Source organism: Vicugna pacos, unplaced genomic scaffold (genome assembly GCF_048564905.1).
Source record: "Vicugna pacos unplaced genomic scaffold, VicPac4 scaffold_19, whole genome shotgun sequence".
Lineage (NCBI taxonomy): Eukaryota > Metazoa > Chordata > Mammalia > Artiodactyla > Camelidae > Vicugna > Vicugna pacos.
In genome coordinates this window covers 25,129,634-25,144,801 of record NW_027328740.1, presented here as the reverse complement: position 1 = coordinate 25,144,801, position 15,168 = coordinate 25,129,634, and the positions used below count along the sequence as shown (strand labels likewise).

Sequence of the window (15,168 nt, the reverse complement as noted above, 5' to 3'; positions counted from 1 at the left end):
CAAGACATGGGGTGAATAAATCTGAAATGAAAAAACCACCCAGAGATTAGCAGCGAGTCATGCACGCAGTGTGAATGATCAAAACCAAGTTGTTTCCAAACCAGTGTGCAGGCTTGATGCCTTCATGAATCAAATCTGTGTGGCACCAGGCCACCTCGAATACATGTTGATGAGGTATTTATAAGCCCTTCACCATCCCAAATCAAAGCCCACGCACGAGCCACAAGACCATCACCTACACATTTGGAAAACACACAACATGGTGAATAGCACTTTTCTTGTTCAGTAGCCGGTGGCAGCGAACTGTCAGCAGACAGAGATACAGGGACACAGAGGCACCTCCCCTCACTCAGCTGATAAACTTCCGTGCATCCCTGGGGACAGGATTGTCATAAAATGCACCATGGATTGATTCTCCTCCTAGGAAAGGAACCGTAGTGCTGTCATTAGGTTTGAGCAGGGGTGGGTGGAGGATCTCAGAAGAGTTGTTTCAGCACACCAATAGAATTCTTGGCCACCGTGACCACGAAAGACAAGTCCCCTGCCATCCCGGTAGGCACTTGGGCTCCTGACAAAAGCTGGGCTCAGTAAAGGGTTGAGTAGAAGGCACAGACCTGAGGGATGCCCCAGCAATAGGCAGGAGGTAGGGCCTGGTTTATACTGCTCTGGGTGTATCCCAGACTCATCCGAATACGAAATCAGAAATTTGCAAAACAGCAGAGCTGGGGTGGGTCATCTACTCCAGACTCCTCACCTTACAGTTAAAAGGGTGGCAACCCTGACAGGCAAAGCAACGTGCTAAAGGCAGAGCGTGGAAGTGGCAGTGCCAGATGAAACGCAGCGTGCAACCCCCGTTCAAGGCCGCTGACTCTGACGACGGGGCCAAGGTTTCCAATGAGGAGAATAAGACAGTGTAAATACTTTGTTCCCCCTAAAACCCCAAATGTTTTTTAAAGGCACAAAAACTCACCTTAACTAGATCTCTTCTGAGGGGGCTCTCTTCTGCTTCTTCGTCTTTCTGTCTCCATTTCCCTCTCTCAGACACAAACACATTCAGTTTTGTGAAAGGGGACTTCCTTCCATACAAAGACAGACTTCACATCTTCAGAAAGATACCTGAGAAAGCACGTTTCTCAATTCAAGTCTTTGTGTGAGTTCTGGGCAACTGGCTTATTTTCTAGAACAATCGGTAGTTACAAAATCAGGAAATCATCTTCCACAAAGGCAGAGTTCTGGTCCGTGTTGATAAAGTTGGGGATGTCACATTTCATGAGTCTGTTCGGCTCCTCCTCTGGCCACCTGCTGCATCTGATGGCTTCCTGGAGCCGAATAACACTGTAAAGGGCTATGGTAGGGATACCAGCTTTGGCCTTGTCCAAGTGGTCCACTTCATTGATGTAGCAGTGAAAGAGGGACCTAGATTCGTCATTGCACTGCCAGAGAACACCTTGGGCAGCAGCGGTCTTCCAAAGTCTGACACAAAGCTGTTGAGTCTAAATCTCTTCTCGGGAGACTCTGCATTGCTACAAAGAAAACCAAAATAAAATATCGTTCACAGTGTAGCTCGGTGACCGGAAGAATCATAGTTTTTGCCATCTACTGAGAGTAAATCCCTGCACAGAGCATGCTGACATGCACTGGAATTGAAAGACATCACTTCTGAACACATACAATTAAACCCAAGGCAAAAGTCTAAAGTGAGGGCCCATGGACCATCCTAAAAAGACATCGTTCCCTGAGAATCCTCAATATTGGTGCCTCGCACACCAGTGTTTCTCCGTGGGACACTCAGATCTCTTCATCAGGATTCGTTAAAGTGCTTCTTAAAATGCAGAATCCTGGGGTGCACACCCTCAGAGTCTCCAGAGGTAGCGACTGGTAGTCTGTATTTTCATAGCCACCAGGATAACTAAACATGCTCAGGTTTAGCACCGCAGTCTACATCGGGTCACCTGAGCATCGACAATTCTGTCTCACGGGATGGGGGGTGCCATGTGTGTCAGGGTGCTGTCCTACCCATGTGTCTCCCCTGATTCTCAGAACTGACAGTGCTGCCCCATTGGGCACGAAATACCACCGTTTCACAATGCATACGCAGGGCGCCCGACTGAAAAACAATCAGTGATAGGAGAGGGGACAAAACTCAGCTTCCTGTTACCTTGTTTCACTTACTGTGGGACGAGTGATCAATTCAAGGGTAATAAATCAGTGAATGAGTGAATAACATGACTCGCGTTAGTCCCACGAGTGCCTGGAAGAGCAAGCCTGGGCACATTGAGAACCATAACAGTCCATCTACTTAAATGTCATCCTCCACAGATCTATGTAAAGGTTACTTCCACCCAGGCAGTGACTCCAGAAGGGCAAGAATCATGTATGAACACACTCTCAAATCCAGAACAGAACCTGACAACAATTAGGCTCTGGAGACTGTGTTTAGCGAGTGTGGAATCTCAGTGATTCCAGCTCTTACACCTTGCCTTCCCATCCCACCACACACGATATGGCCCTTATGTCCAGTTCTCCCGGGGCTGGGGCCACGGAACCCATTTATAGGACTGGAAGAATCTGATCATTTAAACCATCCCCCAGATTATCATCAAGAGTCACCTGCATTTCAGGGATCAGTAATCCCAGAAGCTTTGCAGTTCAGGCAGCTGAGGGATTTTTATATCAGCTCTGTCTTCTACTGTGACTGCCTGGGTGACATCAGACAAGGAATTCTGAAAAGCCTGAACTTTTCCTTTCAGGAATAATCTAATTAACAAATCTCGTTGACCACTCAACAAATGTGATGTGAAGATCAATAATTTACACAGGAGTACAACATTCACTAGGTCGTGGATTTAGAATCAGAGGAAAATCATTTTAGAAAGATTGACAGAATGTAGCTTTAATGCGAATTTAAGTATTCTTACCTTTCAGTAAATCATCTTCCCCTACTTATCACTTCACCCAAGTTTAAAAGATGTCTGAGAACAGGGATGAGTGTGTCAGCAATCTGAGACCCAATAACCTAAAATGTCACCTAGGAAAAAGAGGGGAGTAACACATTTTTAAAAAGCATGGTGAGGATGGCGGGGCCATCCCCAACCCCAGACTAAGAAGCTCTGAGTAATAGCTTTCCTGCCTGCCTGGGGCATCAGCTGATGTGAAAATCCACCCAGAAACCTCACTGTCCAGCAGCTCTTCCATAACACAGGCTACACTTTCTCAGAATTAAGAATTGCGTCCAGTAACCACTTCGCTGAAGAATAAAGACAAAGGAGAACAAGAGAGTTCTGCCCCTCCCAAGGGAGAGCCCAGACCTCGGGCTGCATGCACTGCGCCCACCTCCCTGGAGAAGAATAAACTGGAGAAGGGCGTTCTGCGAAACTGGGGCAGCAAAGGTTGAGATGGGAACAAATTGACCAGCTGGCCAGGGACAGCCCCCTCCGTCGCTGCCTTGGCGGCTGCCTCAGCCCTCTCAGCCCATCCTGCCCACCTCCGGTGGCTAAGCTGTCAGAGAAATTGCTTTGCGACCTGGAGCAACAGAGGCTGCCCACAGGCCAATCTGCGGAAAAGATGGGAGCTAAACCCCCAGCTCCCGAGCGGCAGGCTCCATACCCCCGCCAACACCCCGACGCCCCCGCACCCTACCGCAACCCCGGGGAAATATGACCCGAAGAAGTGTGACCTGGGAACGAGGGGCAGCAGAGGCCGCCCCCACGTCAGGCCTGCAGAGAGATTGGAGCTTATCCTCCAGCTCTCCAGGGGCAGCCCCTGTCCTCTCCACCTCCTGATCTCACCGCGCCCACCTTCCAGGAGCAATCAGACCAGGTGTGGGGTGTCAGGCGAATCTTGCGCCAGAGAGGACGTCCCCAGGCCAGGTCAGGGGAGAGGAGAAGTGGCCCCATTAGGCGGGGCAGCCGGCCGTCGCAACTGCCTCTGCCCCTTGACCGCATCGGGCCCGTCTCCCAGGAGCAAGCTGACCTGGAGACGGGCATCCGGCTTCTTGGGCAGCAGAGGACGCCCCCAGGATTGGTCACGGGGAAGAGGAGAGCAAATTGACAGGCTCCGCGCTGCAGGTCTTCTACCCCCGCCATCGCCACCCCCGCACCTTAAAGGCACCGCCCAGGGCGCCCCTCCCCCAGCAGGCTGAGTGGGACAGGTGCGTCTGGTGACCTGGGGCAGGAGAGGCCACTCCCACACCAGGCCATCGGGGAGACGGGAGCCAATCCACCAGCTCCCCAAGGCAGCCCCTACCCCCGCAGCAGCCACCACTCTTGCCCATGACCTCACAGTGGCCTCCTCTAGGGAGCAGGCTGACCTGGAGATGGACGTCCGACGAACTTGGGACAACAGGGACCGCCCCCAGGGCAAACCATGGGGGGAAGTGGGAGCAAATGGACAAGTTCCATGGGAAAACCTGCCGCTGCTGCCACCACCCCCAAAGTACCAAGTCCAACTCCCGGGGTCAGGCCGACTAGGATACACGCGTCTCATAACACAGGGCAACAGCGACCGCCCCCAGGACAAGACGCGGGGAAGATGGGAGCAAATGGTCCGCTCCCCCGCTGCAGGCCCCCGACCACCGCCACCCCTGCACCCTGACTACCCTGCCTCCCGCCCCCAGCAGGCAAAGTGGGACAGGGGTGTCCCGGGACCTGGAGCAGCAGAGGCCGCCTTCAGGCCACGCGGTGCAGACATGGAGCTAATCCACAGTCTCCTCCGGGGCAGCCTCCCTATGCCTGCAGCCACCACCTTACCAGCCCCCTGACCGCACCGCACCCATCTCCCAGGAGCAAGCTCACCTGGAGTCGGACCTCAGGCAAATCTCCGGCGGCAGACGTCGCCCACAAGCCAGGCCGTGGGGGAGAGAAGAAATGGAGCAACTCCCTGGAACACATCCCCTGCCCCTGCCGCCTCCGCCGCCGCCTCCCAGGAGCAAGTTCATCTGGAGACCCGCGTCCCGCCTCTAGGGCAGCAGAAGCCGCCCCTGGCTCCGCCTCTGGGGAGAGCGGAGCGAATTGATCGGCTCCCCCGCGGCAGCCTCCCTCCCCCCGTGGGTCCCGCACCTTAACGGCCCCGCCCCCACTCCGCACTCAGCAAGCTGAGTGGGACAGGAGTGTCCGGCGACCTGGGGAAGAAGAGGCCGCTCCCAGGCCCAGCAGCCGGGACAAGGCAGCTATTCCACCCGTTCGCCAGGGGTAGGCCCGCTCCGCCCCTCTGCCGCTGCCACCGCCCTCTGACCTAACCGCCCCACCTCCCAGGAGCAAGCTTACCTGGAGTGCAACATCTGGCGAATCTCCGGCGGCCAAGCCCCACCCCAGGCCAGGCTGCAGGGAAGAGAAGAAATCGATCGGCTTGCCCGGGCAGCCTCCCAACCGCCACCGCCGCCGCCGCCGCCCAAAAGCATTGCAATAGCCCACCGGGGTCAGGCTGACTGCAAGGATGTGCACTTGCCTTCTTATCCTGGCCAGGTCCCTGAGCACCTCCCTGCATCCCTACACTCCCTGCACCTCTGCACCCCTGCTACTCTCTGCAATTCTGCATCCCTCCACCCCCACATCCCCTGAAATGCCTGCGCCCTCCACAGCCCCTGCACCCCTGTCACCAGTTACACTTTTGCACTGCTTACACTCCTGCACCCCTGCATGTCCCACACACCACCTCTTGGGCCTTTGGCAGAGTCTCTGCTGTTAGACCAATGCACAGTGACTCACTCTTTGCCAGTATATGATGCATCAGTGGACGTCAGGGGTTGCCTGCAGGAAGGTACATGTTCCCGGTCACTAGCCTGGGCCACTAGGGTGATCTCTGTGAGGTCACCCAGGACGGGTTCAGAGATGCTGTTCTCTGGGAAGAGAGGAGTTGAAACCGGTCTTGAGGGCAGAGCTGTGCTCACCAGGCCGTCCACGCTTCATGTTTTACACAGGGCTTCGGAGAAGTGAAATGGATCCGGCCAAGTAATACCGGCCTGCTGTGAGCCCACCTCAGTCCTGGGCTCTGAGTCAGACCGACTGGCTCCCTCAATCAGGGCCCAGTTTGGGCACCTGAATGGTCCCTTTGAGGCATCCCAACAGTTCTCAGGATGAAGTCTGGCTGCTTCCACCCCATGGCCCTCCCTCCTACTGTGCTGGCCTCAGGAAGGTTCCTTATATGGGGAAGAAGGCAGCCCACACCCTACCCCACCCCTCACCTTTCTCTAACCCAGGCTGGTGCTCTCTCTGCCCCTCAGAGTCTGGGAAGCCATCCCTCTTCAGTTATGTCCCTTCTGAGATGGACTTGCTTCCACTCAATTCTAGGCGAGGATGCACCATGGAATGCACTGGGTAAGAGAACCAAAATAAATAATTTCTTCTGTGAGGTTGTCTGTTTATCTACTGGGGCTGGGCTGTGTGTAGTTTGCTACAGCTATTGGTGTGAGAGGCTAAAACAGCCTGTGTGTCCTTGTTTTCATCTCCCCGCTGTCTTTGGGTTTTCCCTAGACACTCCTGAGACATTTACTTCTGTTAGTATTATTCCTGTTATTACACACGGGCCCTACTGACATGGAGGTAAGGTGTTGGGGGAGCGGGACAGAGCAGGGCATCTGCAGTCCTGTGATTAGTTCTCATTGAGCCTGTGCCCTGAGCTGTGACCTCCACAAGTGTGTCTCTTTCCCCCCACCCCAATTTGGGTGACACAGAAGGGATTTCCCTTCTCCCAGGTTGGTTAGGCTCTGGTAAAATAATTTCTCATTAAAAAAACAAACAAAAAACAACTTCCCCCAATGAAACAGAATGTTCTGGGTGTATTTCAATACAGTTATTTTCTCCTCTCCAGGCAGGAAGCATGAGGAGTTATCCTCTGACCTTCATTCTGAGAACAGGACACGGTCCTGGATGTAAAATACATGAAAAAGAGCATGGGGCCCCTCTGACTGGCCCCCTGGACTTGTCACACTCTGATTTCCCCACACTGAGCCTCCTGCTGGCCTCAGGGACCTGTTAAATCTGCCTGCCCCCAGGGTTCTTACAAAAGCAGGTTCTGCCTTGGGAGCTGTGACTCTCCAAGCCTGCCCGCTGTTCCCTTTGCAACCTCTCTGAGTTGGGAGCAGCTTTCCCTCTCAGTCTTCTGGGATCTAAGAAGAGCAGTGGGTTTGCAGCTCCCTCAGATCTGGTGTTATTTTCAGGACAGGAGGAAGAACTTCTGAGCTCCACACGAGCTGGACCAGAGGCTGGAATCCTCCCTTCCTCTGCCACCGTGCAATCAGTGGCTGTGGTTCTAGCCGAGTTTCTGAAGATGTGGACTTAAACACACATATCCCAGCCCCCACAGGAGCACACAGTCCCATAAATCCCCCTAGTTTCCACTGGTAACTATGGAGCGGATGGGCACACGGGTTTCGGGACCACAGAGGCCTGACTGCACGACTTGCTCCGTGGCCTATTTACGTGGTTGCTCCGGGCCTTGTCTGAAGTGGCTTGCTTACCACACCTGGTACGTGGGAAACACAAAATAAGTACTAGAACCTTCACTTTTTCTCCCTCCAGGGCCTTCAAACGTAGAAAGTAATAAGTGAACTCAGACAGCCTAGTCACCACAATGAGGTCCGTCCAGCCTGGCTCTCCTGAGTGATGGGCACTGACTTGCACCTTAACTCGGAACAGTAGGGGAACTGCCTTCCTCTAACTGGGCCTCTCCCCACACCAGGCACGCCCGCAGCTCAGACGGGGCCAGCTCCCCAACTGAGGTGTGTGCTGGTGGCTTCAGTGTGACCTGGCCCTGCCGGGACATGAACCTGCAGTGAGTGAGGTGGAGGGTCGGGTGGAGGGGGGTCCCTTCTGGGGTGGCAGGGGGCCCGGTAGCACCCCTCCCAGCCTGGTGCCTGGGGCTCCCTAACACCTCCTACAGCTCCTGGGTTGGCTCCGGTCCTGGCCACTCCACACACCCTCCCAGTATCTTTTCATTATGTCCCTTTTCTGCTTTTATCAGCGAGAAGTGGCTTCTGTTGCTTGTTCAGTGAAACAGTACATCGGGAAACCAGACTACTTCTAACATCAGTAAAATACCAACCTCGGTCAGCTCGCCGGGCAGACCGTGCAGCACAAAGGCCTGAACAGGGCTGTGCGAACGGCTTACGTGAAGGGTCCTCAGCATCTGTCTTCAGAGATACAGAAGCTGATGGTTCAGGTAAAACCTCAGGGTGGGATTGAGGAATCCAAAGCTGGTTGGTTTCAAAGGCTAACTGGTCAGACCAGACCCCTGAGCTGTGGTCAGAAGCCTGGCTCAACGTCACGCAGACTCAGCGCCCTAAGTGCCGGGTGGGGCCGGTGCTGTTCCCTTTGTAGGCTCTCGTTGGGGATTCAGTGTAGCCCCTTAAATACAGCAGAAATTCCAGCCCCATTAGCCCCCACCCTGAGTGTTCCATGACACAAATCCCGGGAGTGTTTAATTTTCATCTTTGTTTAGGAGGATGAAGGTGGTTCAAGAGAAGACATAAATTCACACTTAGTGACACAAGGTCACAGCCAGTACTTCCTCCACGGAGAGCTATGTGCTCCCACAGTGGTGGCTGGGGGCTCGGCAGAGACCCTCTGCTGGTCCCAGAAGGACTCGCTCCTCTGGCCACAACTCATGTGTTGGACAGCAGATCCAGAGGTGACAGAGCATCTTTCCTGGGAATTTGGAACTGACACATAGAAATCAAGTTCACTCATCTGGAGTTTGGCGGAGGGGAGGGGCGGTGGTTGGAAATCAAATGAAACCAGAGCATGAGAGACACTTAGAAGTGAAAGAGCGAGAGACAGAGAGACTGAGCTTGTGAGAGCAAATAGTCAGAAAGAAGGCAAACAATCAGGGGACAGAGGAATTCCAGCTCCTGACTGTCTAGTCTGTCCCAGCCCATCAATGACCCCGTGAGATGTTTAATAACATTCCAGTTTTGCAGATTAGGAAACAGGCTGAAAGAGGTGGGGGCTGGGTTTGGGTGCACAGTTAATTGAATTGCCACTGGACCCCACACTTCCCATTGCCTGAAGGCACCCTAATCCTCACTGGGACCCCTGTGGTCCCCTGACAGCCCAGCACCCTGATCAAAGGGACCCTGCGGGAGTGGGAACCCCTCTTGAGTGTGGAGAGTTCCCTGCCCCGAGATGCCATGCATCAGCAAGCTCCCGCTCACCCCAGGTTAACATCAGCCCAGCTGTACAGTCTCCCAACCCGCTTCCCTCCCTGCCAGGCACCCCCAACCTTACCACCGAGTGTACTGCAGGAATTCAGGCACAGGGATGCCCAAATCAACACGAGCCCACCGGCTATAGAAACAGCAGACTCCCAGCCCCACCTGGGTTGTGAGGGGACAGAAGGTGTCCTCAACTTTCATGTGTCTAAAACAATCTTCTTCAGCTGGAGGTTCTAGAGAAAAATAAAAGGTCCAAAACATAGTTCGGTGAGGAATTCCTCCAAGGACCTGACTCCAGTGTCTACAACCATGTGTACCTACCCCCGGAATTGGGGTGAAGGTGGATTATTGATCAGCACAACCCCTGGTGGCCCAGCTCCTTGGCTTCGCTGCCCAGATGGGGCTGGGGGAATGGGTAAGGCCAGGGCACTCAGGAAAAGCACAGAGGACCTGACCTCTCCCTTCTGCACTCGTAAACCCTTCCCCAAATCTCAAGGCATTGGACAGAGATCCGCCACAATAATGAGATGCTCCCATCTCTTCACTCACTCCTCTCGGTTCACTTACATGCTGAGCATCCACTGGGTCCCAGGACAAGACACATAGAATGGCTGATGGGACAGGCTTGGTCCTTCCCCCTGGAACCTGTTCAATCTGATCAAAGAATGATCACTCATAAAGAGTTTCTCAAAATTATACAGAGACCAAAGACCAACTGCAGAGTGAACCAAATTTAAAAATATATATGAAGATCCCCCAGTCTCCCCGCCTAAGGTTAACAGCATAAAGCAAAAAATTCTTGCCTTTAATCACCAAGGAAGTTGTCACTCCCTCTCAGGTGGAAAGGAGAGTTATTCTTTGAGCACATCACAGAAGTGCTCCATCGGATTGGACCAGGGCATCTACATTCATTCAGCAAATGTGTATAAGCTCCTACTACATACGGGAATCTCCTAACTAGACCGTTCCCAAGGCTCTCGGGCTTTATCAGTCAACAAAATAGACATGACTCCCCATCATGGGGGCTCAGAATTTTAGCAGAGGAAACAGGCAGCATGTTGGGGTAGCAAGAGTTTGGATAAATTTTTAAAAAAGAGTGATATGAGCAAACTCGGGTGATGGCGGTGGGGTGGGAGGCAGGCAGGAGAGAATAAGGCAATCCTGGCAGATCTCACGGAGTAATGAACTTGAAGCAGAATAGATCCGGAGGAAGAAGGAAGAGCCGGAGCCAGAGGCCCCCAGAGTGAGGGGGAGAGTGTGGGCAGAGAGGCAGAGCACGCCGGGTCCTGAGGCCTTTGTGACGACTTTGGCTCCTAATGACATGGTGACCCGTTTAGTGAGTTTTGAGGGGAGGGGTGATGTAGTCCAACTTATGCTTTTGTGTTTGTGTTTTTTGGGGGGAAGTAATTTATTTATTTTAATGAAATGTGCTGGTGATTGAACCCAGGATCTCAAGCATGCTAAGCATGCGCCCTACCACTGAGCAACACCCACCACCCCCAATGTATGTTTTTACAGGCTCCCTCTGACTCTGTGTGGATGAGAGATTGTAGGAAAGCAAAGATGGAAACAGAAGGCTATTGGTATCCAGGAAAGGCTGAAGGTGGCTCTTAGGAGGGCGGGGAGCAGAGAGCAGGTATTTAATTAAGACAGAATATCCAGAATTTTCTAACAAGCTGGATTTGCTGTCTGTGAGTGTAAAAGAAAGAGAGAGAAAGGACATGGTTCCAACATCTGGGCCTGGACAATGGGAGGGATGTCCTCTCCGGATGGGAAAGGGGATGGGAAAAGGTGGGGCTGAGCAGGTGGAAAGGGGCTGGTATCAGCTCAGTTCTTCAATGTCATGGTTAAGGGGTGTGTTACATATTGCCACAGAAGTGCCTAATAGGTAGAGGAATCTGTTTTCTTTTTCTTTTTAACATTTAAAAAATATAATTAAACATATTAATTGTATTATGTGAATGATTTGGGAATTTTGTTTCATGCCAAGTTATATGTTATATATAGCCAAATGGAGCATATATCAAAAAGGGGAGAAATGAGGGCTTTCACATAAACTGACTGTCCGTAACGTAGGTAAAATTTCAATAAAACCAGTCTTCAGGGCAAAAACCTCATCTCGGTGTTACATAAAAATAAATGAAAAACGACTATGTTGATGTACCATTATTTCATGTTACATAATAGCCCCAAACTAACAGTGTTTAACTATGAGGCTTGTAGAAATACTATTCGCTTTATTCACATAAATACAGAAGTGCAGAAATGTTCTAAGGTAGAATTAGCATCTTAGTGGAAATAATACATATTTGAGCATTTTACATGATATATATGTACTGATTCAAAATTTGGAAAAGTAATTTCATAGTAGAACATATGTATGAATGTGAAAGCAAGATGAATGAAAGGAAAAGAATGTGATGTGAGTCTCAGGGATAAAGGCTCAGATGGAAAGGGGAAATCAGGGAATTTTGGAGAAATTGAGAAATTGATGGCATGCCAATTTCCAAGGCTGGGTTGCTTCCACCAAAGGAATAGCAGAGAGAGAGAGGAGAGGCCCAGGAACCCACCCTGGGGAACACCCACAGTATATGTTTGGAAAAAACAGGAGACATTGGCAAAGGACCAGCCAGCAGGCCAAAAGCAGAAACAGACAGAGAGATGGGCTGGGGGTTGAGTGAAGCAGGAACACGGGGTAGGAGGGATGGAAGAGCTGGGTCAAATGCTGCCGAGGGGCCAAGCATGATGAGGAGTCAAAATTGACCACTATATTTAGCAACATGGGGTCACTGATGGCCTTGACAGGGCAGTTTCCATAGAGCGAGGGATCAGGCGAAAAGCCAGAATGGTTGTAAAAGGGGATGGCTCAAGAGAAGATGCAGACAGTGAGTTTAAACAACTCCTTAAAGATTTGCTGCAAAGACACAGGGTGGCAATTGGTGGGGGTGAATTAGGGTCAAGGAGTGCTGTTGGTTTAAGAGGATGGACGTTTATATACTGATGGTGCCAACTAGCAGGAGAACAAAATAGATGAGGCAGTGAAAGAGAGGATGGTTTTGGGAGTGACAACCCAGAGAAGATGGGAGGGATGGGGCCTCGGGGACTTTTGGAGGAACTGGCTTTCGATGCCACTTTTAATAAGCGGTGGGGCACCGAGAGTGAGGTCACAGACATCAGAAGGCGAGCGGATGTGCTGGGAGTTGCTTGTGAAATTTCTCTTCTGTTGGCTTGTTTGCTTGTTCAAAGTAGAAAACTAACCTTACCAGCTGAGGAACAAGGAGGAAGAAAGAGTTACTGGAGCCATGAGCAGAAGATAAGAAAGAGCCTTCCAGGGAGAATGGGACAGTAAAAAGGGCAGGGGGAGGCGGGGGAGTGCGCTCCCAGAAAGTTACATTTTCTCTTTGACGTCCCCAAATGTGTGACGTGTTATTACCCTTCCTGCTGTCTACAAAATAAAAATTAATTATGGTTCAGAGGAAATGCTATTTCATTCTAAGAGGCTGCCTGTTTCTCAGGAATGGTCATCTTAAACTGCAAATATTACAAACAATGTTGAAAAGATGAACCTGTGTACCTAAAATCCCCTATTTTCTATTAATCTGTTTACTACTTAGTTACCCTATCAATAACACATAACAAATACTGCCATGATGGAGGTACATCGATGCTTAAAAGGAAATGAGATCTGTATCCTTTTGCTAAATTCCATGGCTTCCTTAATATGCAGTTCCACTTGGAATTTAGGAATGTCTGGTATAAGAAGTGAGAAACAGTTTGAGAAAATCCCGACTCAGAATTATACATCACAACCACATCTCACAAGTATATAGAGCCGTAAAAAGTTTAAAAGCAAAACTCCGTAACTACTCTTAAAGACCTTTGCAAACCTGGGCCTGCCAAGATGTTTCCAAACTGGAAAGGAACTCCAATCTCTTGCCTGGTACCGGACCAGAGGCTGGCCAGCCTTTTCTGTAAAAGCGAGAGAGTAAATATTTTCAGTTTTGCAGATCATTTTGTTGTAACCATGCAGGTAGGCAATAAGAAAGCTAAGAGCACTGGGAGATAGGAAACAAACGGGCATGCCCACACTCTCCCTTCCACTCAGGGCAGCTTCTCTGTGGTGGGGAGCTTTGCCACAATCACTTGCTTCTTTTTTCCATTGGTTGCTTTGTTTCCACCTTACTGCTCGAGCTCAGAACTTCAGGTGGGCCTGGTCCTTCAGCATCCATGCAGAGAAGGCTGAGCGGGGTTGGGAACCCCACCTGATGGAGAAGAGAGATTACTGGGAGGGACATTGTGGAGGCCACCATGACACGAGACAATCACACCTTCCGGGGTGAAAGGGAACGAAGACAAGGGAAGGACACAGTAGTGGGACCCCTAGGTCGCCTGCCAGGCTTGTTCTCCCTCCACGGCAACCATGGGGGCCTGGGGGGTGTTGGGCTTCAGCTACGGTGATTAGGATGAAGGGACTCAATATAAAGGACCCTCCAACTCCTCACTAGGTTCCAAACGCAGCCCCTCTAAGTCCACCCTCTGAGTTTCTGGAACTCTGCTGGAAGAATACATGAGCAGGCCAGAACCAGAGCCCAAGCCAAACATGACAGGGGCTCGTGGGGCTGTAACCCCATGCTCAGTGGTCGGGGACTCCTTGCAAATCTGCAGAAATCCCTGTTCCACCTCATTCCTGGGAGAAACCCCAGATCTCCTCCTGCTCTGTCTGTTCTTCTCTTGAGGCTATTGTCCTGGAGGGATGCTGAGTCCTTGAACCTGGTCCTCCAAACGTACATAAGCAGCCTGTTCAATAAAACAAATTATGCACTTTTTCACATTTGCCAGTTTTTTGATTCCAGAAAGGCTGTGGGACTCATTCTCACAGTCTCCTGTGCCCCCACCACATGGTGGCCCTCTGCTCATGTAAACACGATTTCCCACAACTGCACCCTGCCTCCCAGCTTGTCAGAGGGGAGTGTCCCACAAAGACACAGGTGTTTGTGAGGATCCTGTCCCCCAGCAGAAAGCCTGCTCCTGGAGCCACGGACAGGGATCTGGCCTCCTAAGCCGCTCAGCTCTAATTCAAAGCCTAAAGTGGAGGCCCCGAACATTGCTGAATGACTTTCTGAATCACCTGGACTGGAGGGGACTGATTTTCTTTCCAGGAATGGAGGTAGGGCAGCCTCCATTTTCAGGGCTGACCTTGACGATGGATCTAGTTCCCCCGACTGCACCGCAGGAAGGAGTGGTCCTTCCATCCCACAGGTTGGAGACCCAACCCAAGGGAGTACTGAAGCAGTGCATTGCTGCCAGGTCCAGCATCCCTGCAGAGTGGCCTCTGCCCTTGAATGACCCCCTTCCCAGGGCCTTTCTTGCCCGGACACCACCACACCCCAGGCTGTGCCAGAGCTCTGGGGCTCTGCGTGTCCAGGGCACACAGGTGGCACCTGAGCCAGGTGTCCCCTGGGCCTCAAGGGAGAGAGGTCTGCTTCTGCATCAGGGGAAGGTGACCCCACAAGGCTGGCAGGACACTCTCAATATGGACCTCCAGGAGCCCTGGGAGCAGTTTCCCTGCAGGTGTTAAGAGCCATCATCAGGAGGGCAGGCCCCTCTTTGTGCAGACCATCCAGCAGTGCTGGGCCCACGTGCTGACCTCAGAAATCTACATGCCCCCAGGATACCCCAGGCAACCTCACAACTTCGTCACTTGGTGACCTGGGTACCACGAGCTCCTTGGCCATCCCATGAGGGTGGTCCTTGCAGGCATGGTCTCCAGGTTCTCCCGTTGAGAAATCCCCCTGGGTTTCTGTGGTCACAGAGCACACACCAGAAGATTCTAGTCCTGCAGTGACCCCCACAGCAGTCAGCTCCCCTGTGCATGTCCAGGGACAAATGACAGCAATTTATTGCCAGGTACCGTGATGAACAAGGGGGTGGGATTCCATACTAAGTTCAGGATCCTGGTAACTCACTCTGCACCCCAAAAAGCTTCCATGAGAAATGTGTGTATTGGGATGTCTGTGCCC

At 51.8% G+C, this 15,168-nt stretch overlaps 1 long non-coding RNA gene across 1 annotated transcript; it reads right to left on the bottom strand.

Annotated features, from left to right (window-relative positions):
- Window positions 1–1,248: 1,248 nt before the first annotated feature.
- Window positions 1,249–13,470, bottom strand: LOC140693341 (uncharacterized). The gene is made up of 10 exons (XR_012069091.1): window positions 13,236–13,470; window positions 13,026–13,117; window positions 9,716–9,802; window positions 9,222–9,381; window positions 8,041–8,128; window positions 6,182–6,310; window positions 5,706–5,838; window positions 5,265–5,318; window positions 2,919–3,028; window positions 1,249–1,523 (listed from the first exon to the last, which is right to left on the bottom strand). It is a non-coding gene; the product is annotated as an uncharacterized lncRNA (long non-coding RNA).
- Window positions 13,471–15,168: the final 1,698 nt, after the last annotated feature.